Here is a 16,353-nt window from a genome sequence, read left to right as displayed (position 1 = left end):
CGGGACTTAGTAATCATGTCATCAACATAAAGCTCTATCTCCTTGTGCATCATATCATGAAACAAGGTAGTTATAGCACGTTGATACGTGGCTCCGGCGTTCTTCAAACCGAAGGGCATCACTCGATAACAGAATGTTCCCTAAGGTGTGATGAATGTTGTCTTCTCCATATCTTCGGGTGCCATCCTGATTTGATTATATCCGGAAAATCCGTCCATGAATGAAAAGACTTTGAATTTAGCTATATTGTCTTCCAACATATCAATGTGTGGTAGAGGAAATCATCTTTAGGACTAGCCTTATTCAAATCTCTATAATCAACACACATACGGACTTTTTCGTCTTTCTTAGGCACAGGCACAATGTTGGCCACCCATTGAGGATATGTGGAAGTCACCAGAAACCCAGCATCAATTTGCTTATGAACTTCCTCTTTGATCTTCACTGCCATATCTGGATGAGTTCTTCTGAGCTTCTGCTTTACAGGCACGCACTCAGGCTTCAAAGGCAGGAAATGTTGCACAATATCTGTATCTAGACCCGGCATGTCTTCATACGACCAAGCAAAGATATCGGAATATTCTCGTAGCAAACAGGTCAACCCCTTCTTGACAGACTCTTCAAGAAGTGCCCCAATCTTCACCATACGAACACAATCTTCAGACCCCAAGTTGACTGTTTCCAGATCTTCAAGGTGCGGCTGAATGATCTTCTCTTCATGGTCAAGAAGACGGGTAATCTCATCAGGAATCTCTTCAATATCATCTTCCTCTGCCTCGAATACAGGGAATTCAAAATTGGGAGATGGCGTTGGATCATTATGTTCAATGGGTTTTAGAATTAACCTGCATAATGATTTTGGATAATAAAAACTTTAGAATGTAAACAAGGAAATCATTATGCAGATGAAAAAGTTGTTTTTATTCTTGTTTTTAGGGATTTTTGTGATCACTGATTTCATGCAAAAAGCAAAAAGTGAAGACAAATGGAAAAACAAATGTTTAACAATGCATTAATTGAATGAAATATCATTGTATAAATGCTGCCAACAATGTCATCACTTCTCCTTTTGGCATGGGAGAAGGGTTTTGCACAAAGTGAACAAATTACGCTGACTTATGAATGACCGTAGGAACATCCACAGCGACCCAATTATGGCAGACACCACCAGGTATGATGAAGTTGCTCAAATCCTCTGCATCCTCTTCCAAAATAGCAGCAGCTTCCTCAGCTTGATCAGCATGGATGAAACCTCCACTCTTGAACAACCCTTGCTCATTGAATGCCCCAGACGAATAGCCAATGCCAGCCCGGGATTTATTGTCTTCAAGCTCAATCATCTTCCCTAAACCAGCAACTGCCCCACATTCAATGGCCAGTTTCGCATCACAGTAGGAAGCAAATGACGGAGACTTCTTCTCAATCGGCTCAGCAATAGACAAAGCTTGGAAAGGAGTTCCAACTTCATCCTCAGCACCAATATATGAGAAAGAAGACAAGTGGCTAACCAGGAGAGCCTTTCTCCCCCTACCACAACCAGTTTCTTATTCCTGACGAATTTCAGCCTCTGGTGTAGGGTGGATGTCACGGCGCCAGCCTCGTGAATCCATGGTCTACCAAGGAGACAGCTATAAGATGGGTGGATATCCATAACCTGAAAGGTAACTTGGAAATCACTTGGTCCAATCTTGATTGGGAGATCAACTTCCCCAATCACGGTCTTATGCGACCCATCAAAAGCTTTCACAACAACACTACTCTGCCTCATGGGAGACCCCTGATATGACAATCTCGAAAGAGTGGTCTTCGGCAATACATTCAAAGATGACCCAGTGTCCACCAATACGTTGGACATGGCGTCAGTTTTGCAGTTCATGGAAATATGTAAAGCCATGTTGTGGTCTCTTCCCTCCTCAGGGAGATCAGCGTCACAGAAACTCAAAGTGTTGCAAGCAGTGATGTTTGCAACTATACTGTCAAACTGTTCAATAGTGACATCATGATCAACATATGCCAGGTCCAATACTTTTTGCAGAGCCTCCCTATGGGGTTCTGAATTCAGCAGCAAAGATAGTACGGAGATCTTGGACGGCATTTGTAGAAGCTGGTCTACAACGTTGTACTCACTCTTCTTGATGAGCTTCAGCATCTCATCACATTCTTCATTCACAATGCCGCTCGGGCCAACAGAAGAAACAAGAGTCTTTTGTACAAAGGAGGGTTTGGCAACAGGTGCCGGATTTGGAACATTCACCGTAGTCCCAACCGGATGCTCAGCAGAATCAGAAACAACAGCTCTAGCCTGAGGCTTAGGTGTAGAAAACACGCGACCACTCCAGGTCAAACCGCTCACGTCAGCAATGTTAACCACAGAGGTAGAAGGCAAAGGCACTTCTTTCCCATCTTCCACAGCAACGGGATTGTACCGGAAGGGAACAACTCTATCCGAAGAATAAGGCACAGGGCCTGCAGGCTTGATTACCAGAGAAGGAGAGACCTTCGGCTTGCTACCATCGTAACGGATGACAACAGGCTCGGGCAGTTTGAACACAGGAGAAATCACATTCACCTCTGGTTCGTCTTCATCAACATTTCTGTTCTGAAGAATCTCAATGGTACCCTCATCCAACAGCTCTTGAAGCTCTCTTCGCACTTGGCGGCAACCCAATCTATTAACAGAACAGATACGGCATCTATCATGGTCGTGCTCCATATGACTGTACTGACACAGCAGACGATGCAACTCGACCAATGACTGTCGAATATGACTCACATATTTGACTTTATACTTGCTAAGGCAACCCTGGACCATGTTAACCGACTTCCCATGCTCGGGCAATGGGTTCTTCGTAACATTGGGGCCTGAGTCCTCAAAGCTCAGGATGCCGCATCTCATAAGGTCTTGAACCTTAGTTTTCAATGGATAGCAGTTCTCAATATTGTGACCCGGAGCACCGGAGTGATAAACACAATGATGGTCAGGCTTGTACCACCACTGCGGGTTAGCAGGCACAGCCGGAGTCTCTCTGGGAGTAACCAGTTTCCGCTCTATTAAAGAGGGATATAGCTCAGCATATGACATAGGAATGGGATCAAAAGTGATCTTTTTCCTATCATAATTCAAATTAGCCTGATTACTGGTGCTGCCACGAGGCTGGTAAGCCTGTTGCTGTGGGCGATGTTGCTGTTGATACTGAGGTTGTTGCTGATTATGCTGATTGTTGTCTCTAAAGACAGGTGCTATATGAGCCACCTGATGTTGATGACGCACTGGCTTCCTCTTGGCAGAGTGTCTTCTGGGTTTAGCATGGGATTTCACAACATGTGCCTCCCCATCTTTCTTCTTAAACGCCCCATATCGTTTAGAAGAGCTCACATCCTTAGACAACCGTCCTTCCCGGACACCTTCCTCCAAACGCATCCCCATGTTCACCATTTCGGGGAAATCAGAGGGAGCACTCGCAACCATCCGCTCATAATAAAATGAACTAAGAGTCTTCAAAAAGATCTTAGTCATCTCCTTCTCTTCCAGCGGAGGAGTGATCTGAGCTGCTAACTCTCGCCACCTCTGGGCGTACTCCTTGAATGTCTCTTTATCCTTCTGAGACATGGCCCTGAGTTGATCACGGTCAGGAGCCATATCAATATTATACTTGTATTGCTTGACGAAGGCTTCGCCAAGATCGTTGAAGGATCGGATGTTTGCACTATCAAGGCTCATATACCAACGAAGAGCTGCACCGGACAAACTATCCTGAAAATAATGAATCAACAATTGATCATTATCAGTCTGAGTAGACATTTTCCTGGCGTACATGACCAGGTGAGCGAGAGGGCAGGTGTTCCCCTTATATTTTTCAAAGTCAGGAACTTTGAACTTGACCGGGATCTTCACACCGGGAACTAGGCAGAGTTCAGCAGCAGACTTGCCGAACAGATCTTTCCCTCGGAGGGTCTTCAATTCCTTTCGGAGCTCGAGGAATTGGTCATTCATAGCATCCATCTTTTCATTAACATCTGGGCCCTCAGACGGCTCAGAATGATAGATGATGTCGTCTACCCTGGGAGTGGTATGCACGACAGGAGGAGGCATAGCAAGGACCGGGCTAGATGCCGACATGGAAGCAAAAGTAGGAGCTGGAATATCTGGCATGAAACCAGGAGGCATACCCCACGGAAACCCGGCTGGCATGGCATTCGACATGAAGTGGGCACTAGCGGCTGGCACAGTCGAAGACACAACCTCTGATATAATAGTCCTCTGGGGAGGAGTTGTAGCAGGTGGAGATGGTTGATTCTGAGCGGCCAAGAACTGCTCCATCAGAGCACTCAATCTGGCGACCTCTTCCTTCAGTTCTCTGTTCTCTTGTTCCAATTGATCCATCACTCTTGCAGAATTGGCTTTGGTATAGTACCGATGAGTCAGCTTGTCTTCAAAATAAATGAAGAGCACAGAGTTAGGCCACGGACAAGAAGACCAGAACAACACCTGCTTATGCAAAATGATGCATGTAATGCTCGTGCATATGCTTTGTTTTAATTTCAAGGAACTTTTAGGGTTCTATTTGCAAATTTTAATATTTAAGCATTTAATCGCATATGAAAAATATCTCATCAAATATATTCGAGACAAAGAAGTACATAATTTTTGATTATTACAAGAGATAAGGAAAATAAACATCCTATGGATCCCTAGAAGCTCGAGATGCTGGAAGACGAGAAACACACAGCTTCTTGATCTCTCTCTCATATGCTGCTTCCATATCTGCTTTCTCCTTCGCAAGTCGATCATACTTCCTCTTCCAGAATTTGGAAGACTGAGGAAGCAGAGAAGTCCAAGTATCATTCGGATCATCGATCACCTGATGCTCGAGAAACTCGATCAGAGCGTCCTTCTCCTTAAGCTGATGAAGCAACTCCTCTCTTTCACGGATCCAGGCATGTGAAAGGTCTTCTTCTCTCAACTCCTTTACACCTTGGTTAGGGAGGGTTGAAGGCCCAGCCACATCCAACGGTGTAGGTCTCGGATAGTCATACGGCATCAGATACTCAGAAGCTCTCTGTCTGACCCAAGAAGTATACGGCTCCAAAGCAATGCAGTTCTTCGGACCCAATTCGTTTCTACCCTTCTTGTGAATCTTGCGCAAAGCGCGGACCATCCTGGCTTTCAGGCCTTGGGGATCTTTACCCTCCTGAAAGAACACACCTTCTAACAGAATGTTATGAGGTTTATCCTTTAGTGGGAACCCAAGCTGACAACGTGCTAAGATAGAATTGTAGCTGATTCCACCACATGTACCAAGAAGAGGCACATTAGGGAATTCACCACAATAATCATTAGTCTGAACAGTATCATACACGCGATCATACCAAGAGATATCATCATTAGTGAGAGACATAAGTCTCGTAGACCACCGTAGACATCCCTTGTTCTCCTTGAAAGCAAACGTCTGCGGTAAGTGAGAAATAAACCACTTATACAACAGAGGCAAACAGCACACAATAACTCCTTCACCCTTTGCATTCCTCAGATGCAAAGAGAAATAGGCATCACCCAACAGAGTAGGAATGGGATTAAGAACTGAAAAGATCCTAATGGCGTTCACATCCACAAATTTGTCGATGTTGGGGAACAATACCAAACCATAGATGAGCAACATAAATAAAGCCTCAAAGGCATCCTCACTCATGGCCTTCCCATAAACAGTAGCTTGAGCGATGAGGAAATCAGAAGGAAGGCCCTGAATTCCACCTTTGGTGGTCATATGCGCCTCAATCAAAGATTCATCTATGTGTAACAAGTCTGCGATCTCCCGAGAAGTCGGAATACTCTCCAAGCCACTGAACGACACCTGATCCAGAATAGGGATACCCACAAGATGAGCGTACTCCTCCAAAGTAGGTAACAACTGGAAGTCCGGAAAAGTGAAGCAGTGATACAGAGGATCATAGAACTGCGCCAAAGTACTCATCAACCCTTCGTCAACCTGAGTAGTCAACAGAGGCAGAAGCTTCCCATAACGAGCTTTGAAACCCAAGGGATCTAATACATAGGATGTCAGATTCCTTAACTCTTTCACATCGGGCTGTCTAAAGCTGTACTTCTTTGTATGCCTTTTTGGTCTTTCCATGTCTGAAAATTTTGCAAATAAACCCTTTAAGTTCCTTGAAAATTTTCTGATTTTTCTGATGACATGAATGCAGATGAATGCATGAATGCATGAATGCAACAATCACACTCAAGGATCAAGCAAGACACACCAGACAAAGGTCATGGGAAAGCTCATAGTATCCTTAATATCAATCATCCATTTTGGTGGATTATGGTTTTCACCTTATCAACACCCAAGTTCCATTGATATTAACGGTACATGAACCGGCTCAATCATCCTTAATATCAACCATCCATTTTGGTGGATTATGGTTTTCACCTTATCAACACCCAGGTTGCATTGATATTAAGGATGTCTGAACGACTCAACCATGAATCACGGGTTTGTTGAGAGTCACGAGCATGGAGTCTCGGTTAAGAACCACCCAAAGGGAGTGTACTAGGGTTTAAACCTGCCGAACATGTTCTACCAGAGGTTCCCATAGTCATCATCCCATCTTTCGAATATTATCGGAGGAACGAATACTCGTATTCCAAAAATATTCTCAAGAGAGACTCTTATGAGTGTAGTATCGCGTAACAATCGCATCAGACCTTACATCTGAACGACCTCCGCACTACGTCCTAAAAATAGGCCAAGATGGGCTTGGTAAACTAAGGTCCTTGGCTTCTAAGGCACATGATTGAAAGAATAATGCCTAACCACAAATAACTTGTGTGACATTATTAATCCAACATGACCTCCACCAAGTGAATGGACTCGCAAGTCAACTTGTTAAGGAATACTCCACACAAGTCGACAAGACTATGCCATTCTCCTATCCTAAGGTGCACTCGAGTTCGGGTATAGAACTCATCTCACAGAGATCACCAAGCAAACAGCAATTGTATATCAAGCAATTCAATCATTACAATCAATACAGTTATCCCAAATTGTACAAAAATATGTCATATAATAAATAAACAATATCATACAACAAGGGTGAAAAGTAGGCAATACCACCAAGGATCTTATCCCCAGCAGAGTCGCCACTTTTCTGTAGCGGTGTATTCGTCACTTTATGATTTATTGATTAAACCAAAAGCAAAGTATACAAAGAATTGAGTCGCCACCGCACTTTTATTTATCCAAAGGAATGGCTAAAAAGCGAACAAAAGCCTAAGAAGTTTTACATATAGAAAACTAATGAAAAGATCAGAGATCGGGGTAAGGGGTAAATTACGCAATGGGAAGGTGTTAGGCACCCAAAACGTCCTAGGTACTCCTAGGGAGCCCTTTTCACACTTGTTGTACGAAATGTTAATTGTTTATGAAATATTTATTGTGCAAATATTGATTGAAGGGATGAGAAAATAATACACAAGTTATTATTTTTGTGTTTGGATGGATAACCATTGCCTACGTACCTTTACAGGATCAAAACCTCGTAGTTCGGCTAAAAGATTTCCAAAATATGAGTGAATTCATTTTAAAACAAAAGCCCTAAGGTCTTTCGTTATCCACGGGAGAAAACTCAACCTTATACAAACAACAAGTCCACCACGTGAGAAAAGCTTCAACTTGCTAGTGAGGGGTTAACCCTATAATAAGCAAGGAAGTCTTACAATTCAATCACTAAGGACAAAAGGTGAGATTAACATCAACCACCAAGATAATTGAGATCTATGGCTAATGTATGAAAACTTATCAAGAATGGACAAAGCCACAAAACAATTGAATGAGTGAAATTAACCAATTAGGATTATTCACAAAAGATGGTCAAAGTATGATTAGAATTCAATTCAAAAAGAAGTGTTTATGAAAATGAAGTTTGAAAAGTCAAAGGCTTAAGGCCTAGGTTTCTAATTTGAAAAAAGATGAAAATGTTTGCACAATATTTTTCAAGTTTGGATTAACATGCAAAGATGGAGGTTTAAGAAACAAAAGGTGGGAGGTGAGGGATGTAAAACTTCTCAGATGTTCACCTCTTGAGATCATATGTAGATGATCCAAGTGATTCCTTTGGAATAGGAAATGAGCAATAACAAATAAACAATAAAGCAAATGCATACCGGATGCCAATCAATGGACTTACACCAATCTCACAAAACAAACTGGATACCGGATACCAATCAATGTATTTACACCAATCTCCTAAAGCAAAACATGGATATCAGATGCCAATATATGGACTTATACCAATCTCCAAAAGCAAAACAAAACATGGATATCAGATGCCAATTTATGGACTTATTCCAATCTCCAAAGAATGATCATAGGAAACAAATGCCAATAAATGGGCTTACAATTGACTCCTCACATACAACAAGTAAAACAAATGCAATAAGCAAAAGGAAACAAGTTGCCAATATATGGTCTTACACTCGACTCCAAGGAAATAGGATGCCAATAAATGGTCTTAGTCCCAACTCCTCCCAGATCATAGGAAACAACTGCCAATAAATGGACTTACAATTGAATCCTCAATGGACAAACAAAAGTGTCACAAAGATATGAACAATGATCATGCAATGACGTACAATTAATGATGATAAATGCACAAAGGCACACATAAGCAAATATGCACAGATGAATCAAGTACTCAGACAAGCAAGTCAATTAGCACACACTATACACAAGCAATTAGGCTCAAGCAAGGTTAGACTTTACAGTCAACTGGAATGGGGTATGTTGTGCTCTTAACCCTAACATTGAGAGTTAAGGTGAAGCAGATGAAATGGAGATGAGGGGTGTGCCTCATAGCTCTTATCCCTGGCCTGGGAGAGCTTCAAGCAATAGAATGTGTGGGAGTTCAGAAAGTAGGAACTCTTCTCCATAAATGATTTGACTCTATAAGATCTTGGGTTATTATCCACAATGCATCAACACATTGTGTGAGCAAAGTGGATGACACACAAAATAGCAGGAGATGGATTACACATCTCTTTTATCTGCCAATTGCCTCATAAGAGGACTTTTCCTGCTTGGCACAAAGATAAACAATCACAAGCATTGCCTCTTAAGGAGGACTTCAGACATGTGCCTGCCCACATAACAGGACAGGTCTTCCAGACTACATGAAGATTAGAGGTTATACCTAAGTGGTTAAGCAACCAAGCAAAGCAAAGTTCAAAATGAACTTAAAGCAACTTATGTACCTGTGGAAACATCAAACAAATCAGTACAAAGTTCAGACAATCAAACAACAGTCAATAAGCAACAAACAATCCCAATGTATGCAATGTATAAGCCAAAGGTCAAACTCAAATGAGTCAACACCAACCTATAAAACACACAAAGATTAGTAATCAAAGGCAAACATCAATGCTCCAATGGTGAAGCATCAACAACTATGGAACTTGGATGTTCAACCTGAAATCAAAGCTCAAATATGAGAGGCAAACCACTAGGTTAAAGCCTAGGGTCAAAGATGGAGAAACAATTTAAAACAGAAGCTGAAATTTGACATGAATCAACTTCAAACACATCTTGAAACAATCCAAAAGGTCTCACATCAATATCATTAACCAAAAGCATTTCATGATCAATTGAAGTTCAAGGCAATTTTAAAGCTCAAATGTGATCAACCAGAATGAAAAATCTCAAATAAATCAGAAATGATTCAAATAATTCTAAAACATTTCATGCTCAATCACAATATTCATAATATGCATCATACAAAAAATAAAGACAATTGGAGATCATTTGGCATGGCAAACACATCATTCAAGTTGAACAAGCAAAGGTGTGACACAAATTGTCACACCAACTTAACATGATCATAAAACAGAAATGACAAATGGTAAAAATACCAAATCAACACCAAAATGTCAAGCAATGAGTCTAGTTTCATCATGCAAATTTTCAAAATCATTGGATCAAAGACTAGCATTTCACAAACGTATAAGCAAGGCAAGGTCAAAATGAGACATATGATCAAATAACCCAGCACCAATAAAAATCCAGCCATGCATAATTTTGGAAATTATGATGAAAAAATAATAGACAAACAAAGGAACAAGTGACAAAAAATTGGGTATTTTTTGGGTCAATTTTCAATTTAATATGAATTTTTGAAGTTTGGAAAACAATGTTGAAATAAAATGGACAATGCATATGGAAATTGGAGGGAAAGATTAAATGGATTTAAGTTTGAAAATATGCAGCATGTGATACGCGTATGGTGCACAGTGATACGCGTATGGTGCACAGTGATACGCGTATGGTACACAGTGATACGCGTATGGTGCATAGTGATACGCGTATGGTACGCGGTGGCTTCCCCCATCTTCTTCGCAAAGACGGCGGAGCTACAGTGCATGTGTTCAGAAAATTTTCCAGAATTTCGCAAAAAATGATATCAACAGAAAGCTCTTCCAATGGAGAATACAGATCAATCAACATCTAATCCTAATTCATCAAGATCAAAGAGAAACGAGCAAAAACATTTTGACATGTCAAACTTTAATCAAGCATAACTCATTCGTTTCTCATCCGTTTTTCCCGAATTTTATATCAGATTAATCAGCATGAAAAGCTCTACCTAAACATGGCAATGGATTGAAGAATTAAGAGATTCGAGTTTTTACCTCTTGAAGAGCAGAACAATAAAACCAACGATTCAAGCTCCTAAAGTGTCCAGATCCACTCCTATATTGATGACTTGAAGCTTTATGAAGAAATTGGAGCTTGTGGTGGCTTAGATCTTGATTAATTTTCCACTTCCATCTTCATGAATTTGCTTGGAGTATGCTTGATTTCTGCTCGAATTCAATGATCCAATGCTTGATTCTTCATCCACTACACTCAATAAACCAGAATATGGAAAAAAATGCTATGCTATGTGGAGAATTTTCAAGTTTTGATTGAGAGAAAATTTTGGAGGGAAAAAGTTTCTAGATCCAAAAATGGTTAAAAAGTGATTAACCTCCCAAATTCTGTTATGATTAGAGTATTTATATGCTGTACTAATTATCTCTTAATCCAAATTAATCATGCTTAGTTGAAATTAAGTGAAAAATAAGGTGTTTGGCAAAACTTGAAAATTGCATGGTCCATGGCATGCACACGTGAACAGTGCCATGCAGCTGATCATTTTCACTCAAAATCATCTTTCAAACACAATGGCAATGGTGGAAAGTTCTCATGATGCATCATTTTTGAATTTTGCAATTTCCCTCCAAAATTGACATGGAATAGCAAGTGATCATATGATGGAAATTCATGCAATGTGATGGATGTTTTAGAAACTAGAGGTCAAGAGAAGAATATTGCAAAAAGAACCACCAATTTTGGAGCTTTGGTTGAGAAGTTATGGCCATTTGAATCTTCAAGTACACTTTGCCATGTTTTGATCATATCTGCTTAACCACAAATGAGAAATTGATGATCTTGGACTTTTTGGAAATGGGAGAGAAAGATCTACAACTTTCAAGTTCAACAAAATTTCATTTGAAGCTTTCTTGATGATTTAATTTGAAGTTGAAGTTAGGTTAAAACCTTTCCATTTTTGGCAAATTCAAATTATAGGTCACTTTCTATTTTTGGAAAGTTTTGACCTGACCTCAAATTCTTCAATGTGAGTGTTTGAAATGTCAGATGAGACTTGTTTGAACATGAATGAAGTATTTCTAATCACTTCCCACCTTCAAATCCACAGTTGACTTGGCAGTTGACTTTCTAGGCCTTCAGTTGACTTGGGAATGTTCTGATGAAATTCAAGCCTCTACCACTTGGGATTTTGCTCCAAAATAACATCATAGATCACATGAACTCTTGTGAATGATTGTGGGATCCAAATCTCAAGAATGACCATCATCTATTGCTCAATGACTGCCTTTGACTGTCTTGACCTGTGATTGCTTCATCTGCAAGACAAAGGTTAGATGACATATTTTTGTACTTTTGGTTAGTGATGAAAAGAAAAGCAATGACATACAAATGCAAACATGCTTGGTGATCAAGAAACACTCTAAAAAAGATAACCCACCCACAACGAAGGAGGCAAGGTGCACAATGATCCTTGAGGCAATGCAATGATATGATATGATGCCATGAGGGATCTTAGGGACAAAATTGGGGTCATACAGTACGGTATGCCCATAACGCTTCATCCAATTTTTGTGACCACTCTTTTTTCGAATTTGACACAGTTTTTTCGAGAATTCTCTTAATCTCACGATTAGATACCTCGGCTTGACCATTAGCCTGTGGGTGATACGGAGTTGCCACTCTGTGTGATACACCGTAATGTTTTAAAATGCTTTCCAACGGTGCATTACAAAAGTGTGACCCTCCGTCACTTATCAACACTCGGGGGGTTCCGAAACGGGAAAATATGTTTTTCTTCAAAAAATTTATTACCGTTTTCGCATCCGCCTGAGGTGAGGCAATCGCCTCAACCCACTTAGAAACGTAATCAACTGCGACAAGCATATACTCGTTACCATAAGAGGGTGGGAATGGTCCTACAAAATCGATGCCCCAACAATCAAATACTTCGACCTCTTGGATGTTTTGGAGAGGCATCTCGTCTCTCTTACCAATCCCACCGCTTCTCTGGCAACTATCACAACTTTGCGCATGGGTATGTGCGTCTTTGAAAATAGTGGGCCAATAAAATCCTGACTGAAGGATTTTAGTCGCCGTTCTTACCCCATTATAGTGTCCGCCGTAAGGCGAGTTGTGACAATGCCAAAGGATGCTCTGCGCTTCATCGCCAGTAACGCATCTCCTTAAAAGGTTATCACTACCCAACTTAAACAAGTACGGGTCATCCCATACGTAATACTTGACATCCGAAAGAAACTTCCTTTTTTGGTTCGAAGTTAGGTCGGAAGGCACAAAACCACTAGCCTTGTGGTTCGCAAAGTCTGCAAACCACGACCTAACTTGAATTTTGAAAAGTTTTTCATCAGGAAACTCTTCCCGGATTTCCTTCTCTGAAGCGGTAACCTCCACATTAACTAAGCGAGATAAATGATCCGCCACCAAATTTTCTGATCCTTTCTTGTCTTTGATTTCAACATCAAATTCTTGCAACAAGAGGATCCAACGGATGAGCCTTTGCTTCAAATCCAGTTTGGTGAGCAAATATTTAATCGCCGAGTGGTCGGTATACACTACGACTTTAGACCCTATAAGATAAGACCTAAACTTTTCAAGCGCATACACTATCGCAAGTAATTCTTTTTCAGTGGTGGAATAGTTAATTTGAGCCTCATTAAGAACTTTACTTGCGTAATGTATCGCATGAAATTTTTTCTCTTTTCTTTGGCCTAATACCGCTCCGATTGCATAGTCGCTCGCATCACACATTAGCTCAAAATTTAAATTCCAATTTGGAGCGACTATAATTGGAGCGGTAACCAATTTTTCTTTCAAAGTCTCAAAAGCTTGCAAACATTCATCGGTTAAGAGAAATACCTGGTCCTTAGCTAGCAAATTACTCAAAGGCTTATCTACCTTTGAGAAGTCTTTGATAAAGCGCCGATAGAACCCGGCGTGCCCCAAAAAGCTTCGGATTCCCTTTACATTCACCGGAGGAGGTAACTTTTCAATCACTTCAACCTTAGCACGATCAACTTCAAGCCCTCTTGAAGAGACTTTATGGCCAAGCACTATCCCCTCAGTCACCATGAAGTGGAACTTCTCCCAATTAAGCACAAGATTGGTCTTCACACATCTTTCAAGCACCGTTTTCAAGTTTGCCAAGCATAAACTAAAGGAACCACCAAATACCAAGAAGTCATCCATGAAGACTTCCATTGTTTTCTCAATAAGGTCGGCAAAAATGGCTTGCACACATCTTTGGAAAGTCGCCGGTGCATTGCACAACCCAAAGGGCATTTTTCGGTATGCAAAAATTCCAAACGGACATGTGAAAGCGGTCTTTTCATGATCGGCCGGGTCAACCGCAATTTGGTTATACCCGGAATAGCCATCCAAGAAACAATAGTATTGTTGCCCCGAGAGTCTTTCGAGCATTTGATCCATGAACGGGAGTGGAAAATGATCTTTTCGAGTTGCGGTATTCAACCGCCTATAATCAATACACATTCGCCACCCCGTTGCAACTTTAGTAGGGATCAACTCATCCTTGTCATTTCGGATCACGGTAATTCCACCTTTCTTCGGAACCACATGCACAGGACTAACCCATAGACTATCCGAAATCGGGTAAATCATTCCCGCATCCAACAACTTGACAACTTCCTTTCTAACAACCTCCTTCATAGTAGGATTTAAGCGGCATTGTGGTTGAGCTACCGGCTTAAAATCCTCTTCCATTAAGATCTTGTGCATGCAATAGGAAGGACTAATTCCTTTGAGATCGGAAAGAGTCCAACCCATGGCTTCTTGATTTTTTTTAGCACATTGATCAAACGGGCTTCTTCATCATTTGACAAAAGGTTGCTTATGATGACCGGCTTTGCTTCGGTCTCATCTAGGAATACATACTTCAAAGTAGAAGGTAACATTTTCAATTCAATAGGCGCTTTTTCGTCATTAACCTCCTTCTTTAAGTCTTCCTCCTCAACTTCCCACGGTTGTAGTTCGTTTACACTATCAAGTTCCCTTAAGCATTCATCAAGAGCTTTCTCTTCTTCAACTGTGAAAACTTCAAATGAGTCATCAAGAGCTAACTCCATAGGAGATATCTCATGAATATGCTTAGAAACCTCCAAAATTGCCTCTTCGATCACATCGATGCGAAAGCTATCACTTCTATCTTTTGAATGCTTCATTGCTTCGAATAGATCGAAAGTAACTTCTTCATTTTGGACTCTCACCTTCATCAAACCGTCGTCAACGTCTATCATCATGCGCGCGGTTTTCATGAACGGTCGGCCCAGAATGAGCGGAGCATCATCATCCTCTTCCATATCAATAACAATAAAATCGACCGGGAAAAAGAATTTGTCGACTTTAACCAAAACATCTTGGACTACGCCATGAGGATGGGTAGTCGACTTATCGGCCAATTGCAACGTCATTCGGATGGACTTAATTTCAATGTTGCCAAGCCTCTTTACAATAGACAATGGTATAAGATTAATGCTTGACCCCAAATCAATTAGTCCTTTTCCGACATAGATATCACCAATTTTAACCGGCAAAGTAACTCGTCCCGGATCAACCTCTTTTTTCGGAAGCGTCCTTTGAATGATTGCACTACAGCTCGCATCTAGGACAATGGTCTCCGGTTCCGTATACCTCTGTTTTTTTGTAAGTATGTCTTTCATGAATTTGGCATACTTGGGCATTTGCTCCAATGCTTCGGCAAACGGAATGTTGATTTGCAGTTGTTTGAAAATATCCATGAACCGGGTGTAATGCCGTTCATTCTCCCTTTTAGATGGAGCATGTGAATAAGGAAGGTTTTGGATTGGAGTAGCACTCACTACCTCCTTTCCTTTAGCAACTCTAGAACTTCTCTCTCTTTTCTTTGTCACTTTCTCCACCATTACTTCATCACTCTTATTTTTCTCAATTTCCACACTTTCTTTCTTTTCAACTTCATCATTCTTTTTGTTCTTTTCAACTTCTTCCTCACTCCACTCCCCCACTTCACCATCAATATTTTCCTCCAATATTTCCTCCTCATTTTTTTTCTTTTCCTCTCTTTGTTCACTCTCATCTCTTTTTTTATTCTCACTAATCAACTCCCTTCCACTTCTCGTCGTGATCGCTTTACAATGCTCCTTAGGGTTTGTTTGCGTGTTCGCCGAAAAAGATGGACCGGGTTGTTGTTCCGCTAGTTGCTTAGCAAGTTGTCCAACTTGAGTCTCGAGATTTTTGATTGCCGCATCGTTGCTCTTTTGATTAGCCATTGACATTTGCATAAATTGTGTCAATGTCTCTTCTAACTTTGAAGTTACGACTGGCGGTTGTTGAGGTTGATAAGGATTTTGGGGAGGGTTTTGACGGCTAGAAGAACCACCCCCATAACCTTGGTTATGGTAATAGTTACTCCTAGGTTGGAACCCTTGAGTCCCTTGGAAGTGTTGTTGTTGATTTTGAGGATGTGGTTGATAAGGTTGTTGTTGTTGTTGTCTCGGTTGGTAGTCTCGTTGGTTCGCCATGTAGTTTACTTCTTCGAACCCGGGAGGTGGACAAAATCCGGTGTCATGCTCACCTTTGCAAAGCTCACAACAAGCTATTTGTTTAGCTTTTGAAGGTCCTCTCAACTCTTTTATTTGCTGCGTTAAGAGTTCCACTTGTTGTGAAATGAGTTTGTTTTGGGCAAGAATGACATCGT

The sequence above is a fragment of the Lathyrus oleraceus genome, chromosome 2 (assembly GCF_024323335.1).
Source record: "Lathyrus oleraceus cultivar Zhongwan6 chromosome 2, CAAS_Psat_ZW6_1.0, whole genome shotgun sequence".
In the NCBI taxonomy this organism is placed as follows: domain Eukaryota; kingdom Viridiplantae; phylum Streptophyta; class Magnoliopsida; order Fabales; family Fabaceae; genus Lathyrus; species Lathyrus oleraceus.
Note: the sequence above shows the minus strand (reverse complement) of the source record.